Source organism: Sorex fumeus, unplaced genomic scaffold (assembly GCF_029834395.1).
Source record: "Sorex fumeus unplaced genomic scaffold, SorFum_2.1 ptg000087l, whole genome shotgun sequence".
NCBI classification, from domain to species: Eukaryota; Metazoa; Chordata; class Mammalia; order Eulipotyphla; family Soricidae; genus Sorex; species Sorex fumeus.
In genome coordinates this window covers 4,263,729-4,274,563 of record NW_026606144.1, presented here as the reverse complement: position 1 = coordinate 4,274,563, position 10,835 = coordinate 4,263,729, and the positions used below count along the sequence as shown (strand labels likewise).

The 10,835-nt window shown below is 43.4% G+C and overlaps 1 pseudogene; it reads right to left on the bottom strand.

Annotated features, from left to right (window-relative positions):
* Nucleotides 1–9,775: 9,775 nt before the first annotated feature.
* LOC130039562 (60S ribosomal protein L36a-like) lies at nt 9,776–10,149 on the bottom strand (annotated as a pseudogene).
* Between the last annotated feature and the right edge of the window lie 686 nt (nt 10,150–10,835).

Here is a 10,835-nt window from a genome sequence, read left to right as displayed (position 1 = left end):
CCAAGTAGCACAATGCTGGTTTTCTGAGGTCTGTTCACACTCAAAGCCGTGCTGTTCACTGGTTATCCACTCAATACTGGTCAGCTTTTCATTTCCTTTCCAAACAATCCAGACTTCAGAAATTATTGGATTCTCCACTACAAAATGTTCCATTCACTCACTGCGAATCTGGAATTCTTCTGACTCTGCACTCAAGGCAGGTTTTTGTTACACCACTGTTGAATATTCAAATAACCCAATGCTGTTTTTCAGTGGCATGTTCACAATAGCAGCCGTGATATTCAGTTGGTTATCCACTCAACCCTGGTCAGCTCTTCATTTTCCTGTCCACCAGCCTTCAGAAAACATTTTTATCTCCACTACAGAATGTTCCATTCATTCACTGCGAATCTGGAATTAATCTGAACCTGCACTCCAGGCATGCTTTCTTTACACCACTGGTGAATGTCCAAGTAACCCAATGTTGGTTTTCAGTGGCCTGTTCACACTCGCAGAAGTGCTGTTCCATTGCCTATGTACTCCACCCTGGTCAGCTCTTAATTTTCCTCTCGAAACAACCCAGACTTACAGAAATCAGTGGAACTTCCACTACAGAATGTTCCAAATATTCACAGCGAATCTGGAATTCATCTGAATCTCCACTCCAGGCAGGTTTTCGTTACACCACTGTTGAATGTCCAAGTAACCCAATGCTGGTTTTCAGTGGCCTGTTCACAATCGCAGACCTGCTGTTCAATTTGCCATCCACTCCACCCTCGTTAGCTCTTCATTTTCCTTTTCACACAACCCATCCTTAAGAAATTATTGTTATCTGCACTACAGTATGTTCCATTAATTCACTGCAAATTTAGAATTCATCTGAAACGGCACTGTAGTCAGTCTTTCGTTACAGCACAGCTGAATGTCCAAGTAACCCAATGGTGGTTTTCAGCGGCATGTTCACACTCTCAGACGTGCTGTTAAATTGGCTATCCACTCAATGCTGGTCAGCTCTTCATTTTCCTGTCCACACAGTCCAGCCTTAAGAAATCGAGAACAGGCCGCTTAAAACCAGCATGGGTTACTTGGACATTCACCAGTGGTGTAACGAAATCCTGCCTGGAGTGGAGAGTCAGATGAATTCTAGATCATACGGGTTACTTGTACGTTAAACAATGGTATAAGGAAAGACTTCCTGGAGTGCAGATTCAGATTAATTCCATATTCGCAGTGAATGTATGGAACAATCTGTAGTGGAGATTCCAATGATTTCAGAATGCTGGGTTGTATTGACAGGAAAATGCAGAGCTGACCAGAATTGAGTGGATAGGCAATTGAACATCATGTCTGCGAGTGTGAACATGCCGCTGTAACGAAAGCCTGCCGGGAGTGGAGATTCAGATGAATTCCAGATTGGCAGTGGATGAATGGAACATGCTGTAGTGGAGATAACAATGATTTCTGAAGGCTGGGTTCTGTGGATAGGAAAATGAAGAGGTAACCACAGTTTAGTGGATGGAACTTGAACAGCACGGCTGCGAGTGTGAACAGGCTGTTGAAAACCAGCATTGGGTTACTTGGACATTCACCAGTGGTGTAACTAATTCCTGCCTGGAGTTGGAGAGTCAGATGAATTCCAGATTCGCAGTGAATGAATGGAACGTTCTGTAGTGGAGACTCCAATGATTTCTGAAAGCTGGGCTGTGTGGACAGGATAATGCAGAGCTCACCAGCATTGAGTGCATAGGCAATTGAACAGCATGTCTGCGATTGTGAACATGACGCTGAAAACGAGCATTTGGTTACTTGGACATTCACCAGTGGTGTAACGAAAGCCTGCCCGTAGTGGAGATTCAGATGAATTCCATATTCGTAGTGAATGAACGGAACATTACGTAATGGAGTTTCCATTGATTTATGAAGGCTGTGCTGTGTGGACAGTAAATTGAACAGCTGAACAGTTTTGAGTGGATAGCCTTTGAATAGCAGGGCTGCGAGTGGTAACAGGCTGCTGAAAACCAACTTTGGATTACTTCGACATTCACCAGTAGTGTAATAGAGAGCTGCCTTTAGTGGAAAATCAGATGAATTCACGATTTGCAGTGAATGAATGGAACAGTCTGTAGTGGAGATTTAAATGATTTCTGAAGGCTGAGTTCTGTGGACAGAAAAATGAAGAACTGACCAGGGTTGAATCGATAGCCAATTGAACAGCAAGGCTGCGAGTGTGAAAAGACCGCTGAAAACGAGCATTCGTTACTCGCACATTCCCCAGTGGTGAAATGAAATCCTGCCTGGAGTGGAGAGTCAGATGAATTCCAGATTCGCAGTGAATGAATGGAACATTCAGTAGTGGAGATTCCAATGATTTCTGAAGGCTGGGCTGTGTGGACAGGAAAATGAAGAGCTGACCAGGGTTTAAGAGATAGCCAGTTGGACAGCACTTCTGCAAGTGTGAACAGGCCGCTGAAAACCATCATTGGGTTACTTGGACATTCAACAGTGGTGTAACGAAGGACTACCTTTGTTGCAGATTCAGATGAAATCCAAATTCGCAGTGAATGAATTGAATATTCTGTAGTGGAGATAACAATGATTTCTAAAGTCTGGATTGTGTGTACAGGAAAATGAAGACTTGACCATGGTTGTGAGGATAGCCAATTAAACAGCACATCAGCGAGTGTGAAAAGGCGGCTGAGAATCAGCATTGCGTTACTTGGACATTCACCAGAGTTGTATCCAAAACCAGCCTGATGTGGAGATTGAGATATATTCCAGATTCGCAGTGAATGTGTGGAACATTCTGCAGTGCAAGTTCCAATGATTTCTGAAGTCTGGGTAGTGTGGACAGGAAAATGATTAGCTGAGCAGGGTTAAGTGGATAGCCAATTGAACAGCACGTCTGCGAGTGTGAACATGCCACTGAAAACCAGCATTGGGTTACTTGGACATTCAAGAGTGTGTAATTAAAACCTGCCTGGAGTGGAGAGGCAGATGAATTCCAGATTCTCAGTGAATTAATGGAACATTCTGTAGTGGAGTTACCAATGGTATCTAAATTTTGGGTGATGTGGACATGAAAATGAAGAGCTGAACAGGGTTGAGTTGAGTGGACAGCCCATTGAACCGCATGGTTGCGAGTCTGAGCAGGCCGCTGAAAAGCAGCATTGGTTTAATTGGACAATCAGCAGATGTATAACGAAAACCTGCTGGTAGTGGAGATTCAGATGAATTCCAGAATCGCAGTGAATGAATGGAAAATTCTGTAGTGGACATTCCAATGATTTCTGAAGGCTGAGTGATGTGGACAGGAAAATGAAGATCTGAACAGGGTTGTGTGGATAGCCAATTGAACAACACATCTGCGATTGTGAACAGGCCACTGAAAATGAGCATTGGGTTACTTGGACATTCACCAGTGGTCTAACGAAAATATGCCGGTATTGGAGATTCAGATGAATTCCAGATTCGTAGTGAATGAACGGAACATTCTGTAGTGGAGATTCCAATGATTTCTGAAGGCTGGGCTGTGTGGACAGTAAAATGAACAGCTGACCAGTTTTGCGTGTTTAGCTAGTGAATAGCAGGGCTACTAGTGGGAACAGGCTCCTGAAAACCAGCTTTGGGTTACTTGGACATTCACCAGTGGTGTAACAGATATCTCCCTTTAGTGGAGATTCAGATTAATTCAAGATTCGCAGTGAATGAATGGAACATTCTGTAGTGGAGATTTAAATGATTTCTGAAGGCTGAGTTGTGTGGACAGGAAAATGAAGAGCTGACCAGGGTTGAATGGATAGCCAATTGAACAGCAATGCTGCGAGTAGGAAAATGAGGCTGAAAACCAGCATTGTGTTACTTGGACATTCAACAGTGGTGTAACAAAAACCTGGCAGGAGTGGAGAATGAGATGAATTCCAGATTCGCAGTGAATGAATGGAACATTCTATAATGGAGATTCCAATACTATCTGAAGGCTAGTTTATGTGGACAGGAAAATGAAGAATTCACCAGGGTTGAATCTGCAGCCAATTGAACAGAACGGCTGCATGTATGAAAAGTCCGATGAAAACCAGCATTGGGTCACTTGGACATTCACCAGTGGTGTAAAGAAAACCTGGCTGGAGTTGAGATTAAGATGAATTCCAGATTCGCAGTGAATGTATGGAACATTCTGTAGTGGAGTTTCCAATGATTTCTGTAAATCTGGGTGGTTTATACAGGAAAATGAAGAGCTGACCAGGGTTTAGTGGATAGAAAAATGAAAAGCACGGCTGCGAGTTTGAACATGCCGCTGAAAACCAGTATTGTGTTACTTGGACTTTCAACAGTGGTGTAACCAAAACCTGCCTGAATTGGAGAGTCAGATAAATTCCATATTCGCAGTGAATGAATGGAAAATTCTGTAGTGGAGATTCCAATGATTTCTGAAGGCTGGGTGATGTGGGCAGGAAAATGCAGAGCTGAACAGGGTTGAGTGGATAGCCAATTGAAAAGCATGGCTGTGAGTCTGAGCAGGCCGCTGAAAACCAGCATTGGGTTACATGGACATTCACCAGTGGTGTAACGAAAACCTGCCGGTAGTGGAGATTCCGATGAATTCTAGATTCGCAGTGAATGAATGGAACATTCTGTAGTCTAGGTTCCAATGCTTTCTAAAGTCTGGATTGTGTGGACAGGAAAATGAAGAGCTGACCAGAGTTGAGTGGAGAGCCAAATGAACAGTATGGCTGCGATCGTCAACAGCCCACTGAAAACTAACATTGGGTTACTTGGACATTCAACAGCGGTGTATCGAAAACTTGAATGCAGAAGCAGATGAATTCCAGATACCCAGTGAGTGAATGGAACATTCTGTAGTGGAGGTTACAAAAATTTCTGAAGTCTGGACTGTGTGGTAAGGAAATGAAAAGATGACCAGTGTTGAGTGGATAGCCAGTGAACAGCATGGCTTCGAGTGTGAACAGACCGCTGAAAACCAGCATTGGGTTACTGGGACATTCACCATTGGTATAAAGAAAGCCTGCCTGGAGAGCAGTTTCAGATTAATTGCACATTCGCAGTGAATGAATGGAACATACTGTGGTGGAGGTTCCAATGACTTCTGTATATCTGGGTGGTTTAGACAGGAAAATGAAGAGCTAACCATGGTTGAGTGTATGGGAAATTGAACAGCACAGCTGGGAGTGTGAACAGGCCGCTGAAAACCAGCATTGTGTTACTTGGTCATTCACCAGTGGTTTAACGAAAACCTGCCTGGAGTGGAGAGTCAGATGAATTCCAGATTCGCAGTGATTGTATGGAAAGTTCTGTATTGGAGGTTCCAATGATTTCTGAAGTCTGGTTGGCGTGGAGAGGAAAATGCAGAGCTGACCAGGCTTGAGTGGATATCCAACTGAACAGCACGTCTGCGAGTGTGAACATGCCGCTACAAACCATCTTGAGGTTACGTGGACAGTCAACAGTGGTGTAACGAAAGAATGCCTGCAGTGCAGATTCAGATGAATTCCAAATTCGCAGTGAATGAATGGAACATTCTGTAGCGAAGATTCCAATAATTTCTGAAGGCTGAGTTGTGTGGACAGGAAAATGAAGAGCTCACCAGGGTTCAGTGGATAGCCAGCTGAACAGCACGACTGCAATTGTAAACAGGCCACTGAAAATGAGCACTGGGTTACTTGATCATTCCCCAGTGGTGTAAAGACACCTTCCTCGTGTGCAGAGTCAGATGAATTCCAGATTCGCAATGAATGATTGGAACTATCTGTAGTGGAGATTCCAATGATTTCCTAAGCCTGGGTTGTGTGGACAGGAAAATGAAGAGCTGACCAGGGTTGAGTGGATAGCCAATTAAAGAGCACGTCTGCGAGTGTGAAATGGCCGCTGAAAACCACCATTGGGTTACTTTGACATTCAATAGTGGTGTAACGAAAGACTGCCTGCAGTGCAGATTCAAATGAATTCCAGATTCGCAGTGTATGAATGGAAATTTCTGTAGTGGGGATTTCAATGATTTCTGAAGACTGCGTGATGAGGACAGAAAATGAAGAGCTCAACAGGGTTGAGAAGATAGCCAATTGAACAACACAGTTGCGATTGTGATGAGGCCGCAAAAAACTAGCATTGGGTAACTTGGACATTCACCAGTTGGGTATTGAATTCCTGCCAATAGTGGACGTTCATATGTATTCCAGATTCGCAGTAAATGAATAGAACATTCTGTAGTACACATTTCAATGATTTTGGAAGGCTGGGTTGTGTGGACAGGAAAATGAAGATCTCACCAGGGCTGAGTGGATAGCAAATTGAGTAGCACGTCTGCGTGTGTGAACATGCTGCTGAAAACCAACCATGCGTTACTTGGACATTCAATAGTGGTGTAACGAAAGACTGCCTGCAGTGCAGATTCAGATGAAATCCAGATTCGCAGTGAATGAATGGAAATTTCTGTAGTGGAGATTTCAATGATTTCTGATGGCTGCGTGATAAGGACAGAAAATGAAGAGCTCAACAGGGTTGAGCGGATAGCCAATTGAACAGCACTTCTGCGAGTGTGAATATGCCGCCTAAAACCAGCATTGGGTTACTTGGACATTCACCTTATGTGTCACGCAAACCTACCGGTAGTGGAGATTCAGATGAATTCCAGATTCGCAGTGAATGAATGGAACATTTTGTTGTGGACATTCCAATGATTTCTGAAGGCTGGATGATGTGGAGAGGAAAATGACGAGCTGAACAGGGTTGAGTGTATAGTCAGTTGAAAAGCATGAGTACGAGTCTGAGCAGGCCACTGAAAACCAGCATTGTGTGACATGGACATATACCAGTGGTGTAACGAAAACCTGCCTGGAGTAGAGATTCAGATAAATTCCAGATTCGCAGTGAATGAATGGAACTTTCTGTAGTGGAGATTCCAATGGTATCTGAAGTCTGGATTGTGTGGACAGCAAAATGAAGAGCTGACCAGTGTTAAGTGGATTGCCAGTGAACAGCACGGCTTCGAGAGTGAACAAAGCACTGAAAACCAGCATTGCGTTGCTTGAACATTCAACGGTGGTCTAACGAAAGCCTGTCAGGAATGGAGATTCAGAAGAATTCCAGATTCATAGTCAATGAATGGACCATTCTCTGTGGAGATTCGAATGATTTCTGAAGTCTGGATTTTTTGTGGACAGGAATATGAAGAGCTGACCAGTGTTGAGTGGATAGACAGTGAAAAGCCTGGCTTCGAGTGTGAACAGACTGGTGAAAAACATCATTGCATTACTTGGACATTCAATAGTGGTGTAACGAAAGACTGCCTGCAGTGCTGATTCAGATGAATTCCAGATTCGCAGTGAATGAATGGAATGTTCTGTATTGGAGTTTCCAATAATTTCTGAAGGCTGGGTTGTATGGACAGGAAAATGAAGAGCTGACCAGGGTTGAGTGGATAGCCAATTGAACAGCACGGCTGCGAGTCTGAACAGGCCGCTGAAAACCAGCATTGGGTTACTTGGACATTCACCAGCGGTGTAACGAAAACCTGCCAGGAATGGAGCTTCACAAGAATTTCAGATTCGCAGTGAATGAATGGACTGTTCTCTAGTGGACATTGGAATGATTTCTGAAGTCTGGATTGTTTGGACAGGAAAATGTAGAGCTGAATAGGGTTGAGTGGATAGCCAATTTTAACTGCACCTCTGCGAGTGTGAACGGGCCACTGAAAACCAGCATTGGGTTACTTGGACATTCACCAGTGTTCTAACGAAAACCTGCCTGCAGTGCGGATTCAGATGAATTCCAGATTTGCAGTGAAGGAATGGAACATTCCATAATGGAGATTCCAATGATTTCTGAATGCTTGGTTGTGTGGACAGAAAAATGAAGAGCTTACCAGCATTTAGTGGATATCCAATTGAACAGAACCTCTGTGAGTGTGAACAGGCCGCTGAAAACCAGCATTGGGTTACTTGGTCATTCACCAGTGGTGTAACGAAAACCTGCCAGTAGTGGAGATTCAGATGAATTCCAGATTCACAGTGAATGAGTCGAACATTCTGTAGTGGAGATTCCAATAATTTCCGAAGTCGGGATTGTGCAGACAGGAAAATTAAGGGCTCACCAGTGTTGAGTGGATAGACAGTGAACAGCACGGCTTCGATAGTGAAAAAACTGATGAAATCCAGCATTGCTTTACTTGGACATTCACCAGTGGTATAACGAAAGCATGCCTGGAGTGCAGATTCAGATTAATTCCAGATTCGCAGTGAATGAATGGAACATTCTGTATTGGAGTTTCCAATAATTTCTGAAGGCTGGGTTGTATGGACAGGAAAATGAAGAGCTGACCAGGGTTGAGTGGATAGCCAATTGAACAGCACGGCTGCGAGTCTGAACAGGCCGCTGAAACCAGCATTGGGTTACTTGGACATTCACCAGCGGTGTAACGTAAACCTGCCGGTAATGGAGCTTCAGAAGAATTTCAGATTCGCAGTGAATGAATGGACTGTTCTCTAGTGGACATTGGAATGATTTCTGAAGTCTGGATTGTTTGGACAGGAAAATGAAGAGCTGAATAGGGTTGAGTGGATAGCCAATTGAACTGCATGTCTGCGAGTGTGAACGGGCCACTGAAAACCAGCATTGGGTTACTTGGACATTCACCAGTAGTCTAACGAAAGCCTGCCTGCAGTGCAGATTCAGATGATTTCCAGATTCGCTGTGAAGGAATGGAACATTCTGTAATGGAGTTTCCAATGATTTCTGAATGCTGGGTTGTGTGGACAGAAAAATGAAGAGCTTACCAGCATTTAGTGGATAGTCAATTGAACAGAAACTCTGTGAGTGTGAACAGGTCGCTGAAAACCAGCATTGGGTTACTTGGTCATTCACAAGTGGTATAATGAAAACCTGCTGGTATTGGAGATTCAGATGAATTCCAGATTCGCATTGAATGAATGGAACATTCTGTAGTGGAGATTCCAATGATTTCTGAAATCTGGATTGTGCAGACAGGAAAATGAAGGGCTCATCAGTGTTGAGTGAATAGCCAGTGAACAGCACGGCTTCGATAGTGAAAAAACTGATGAAATCCAGCATTGCTTTACTTGGACATTCACCAGTGGTATAATGAAAGCCTGCCTGGAGTGCAGATTCAGATTAATTCCAGATTCGCAGTAAATGAATGGAACATTCTGTAGTTTGTTTATACATTTCCTCTGAGTTGCAGAATCCAGGTCACTAACCATAGTAGGCAATACAATTTTAGAATGTAACATACTTGGGCTGGAGCGATAGCACAGTGGTAGGGCGTTCGCCTTACAAGCGGCCAACATGGCCGACCCGAGTTCGATTCCTCCGCCCCTCTCGGAGAGCCCGGCAAGCTACCGAGAGTATTAGATATGCCAGACACAGTAGCAACAAAGTCTCCAATAGAGACGTTACTGGGCCCGCTCGAGCAAATAGACGATCAATGGGAGGGCCTTTACCTTTTACCTTACATACTGAGGTAAATTTAGCCTCTTTTAGAAGTCATTGGATTGAATGTGTTTTTTTTAAATTCATTAAGGTGCCTCTTTTTCTTGACTTTGTCCATTAATATTTATCCATATATGCCTTTGCAATAACTAGATTGTGAAAAGATAACAAGTGTTGTAACAATAATCCATTGTTTGAGGTGCTTGCAGTTGTCTTAAAAAATTAAAGTATTGGGTTTTTTTTCCAGAAAAAAATGATTTTTTTTATCAAGCAAATTTCCTCTCAGGAAGTTTATTCATGACACTATTTAATTTCTCTCCTAAAACATGGATTGTTCCATCAGTCTAACACAGCCCAGGATTTCTGTCTTCGTATTAAAAGATGAAGCTTAGAACTGGATCAATTGTCCCTTTCTCTTTTGATCGCCTCCCAGTTCAAAATGCTTGCACCTCTTAATGGCCAGCATTCTCTTAGATCTGCAGTTGGGCTCGACACATTCAAATATCAACACAATCTTCTTTGGAGTTTTAGCCTTCTTCCGGAAAATAGGCTTAGTTTGACCTCCGTAACCACTCTGCTTCCTATCATAACCATGCTTTCCCTGAGCATACAGAGAATCCTTGCCCTTCTTGTACTGTGTGACTTTGTGGGGCTGATGTTTGCCACATTTCTTACAAAAAGTCCGGCGGGTTTCGGTACGTTCACCATGCTTGCGGCAGCGGTGTCTGCGAGGAAAGGAATGATTTCTGAAGAATGGGTTATGTGGACAGGAAAATGAAGTGCTGAACATGGTTCAGAGGATAGCCAATTGAACAGTATGGCTACGAGTCTGAACAGGCCGCGGAAAAGCAGCATTAGGTTACTTGGATATTCAACTGTGGTGTAAAGAAAACCTGCCGGGAATAGAGATTCAGATGAATTCCAGATTGAATGAATGAATGAATGAATGGAACTTTCTGTAGTGGAGATAGCAATGATATCTGAAGTCTGGCTTCTGCGGACAGGAAAATGAAGAGCTGACGACTGTTGATTGGACAGCCAGTGAACAGAATGGCTTCAATTGTGAACAATCCGCTGAAAACCAGCATTGCATTACTTGGACATTCAACAGTGGTGTAACGAACGCCTACCAGGAGTGGATATTCAGATGCATTCCAGATTCGCAATGAATGAATGGAACATTCTGTAGTGGACTTTCAAATGATTCCTGAAGGCTGGGTCGTGTGGACAGGAAAAAGAAGAGTTAAACACTGTTGAGTCTATAGCCAATAAAACAGCATGGCTGCGAGTATGAAAAGGCCTCTGAAAACCAGTATTGGAGTACTTGCACATTCTCCAGTGGTGTAACGACAACCTGCCGGTATTGGAGATTCAGATGAATTCCATATTCACAG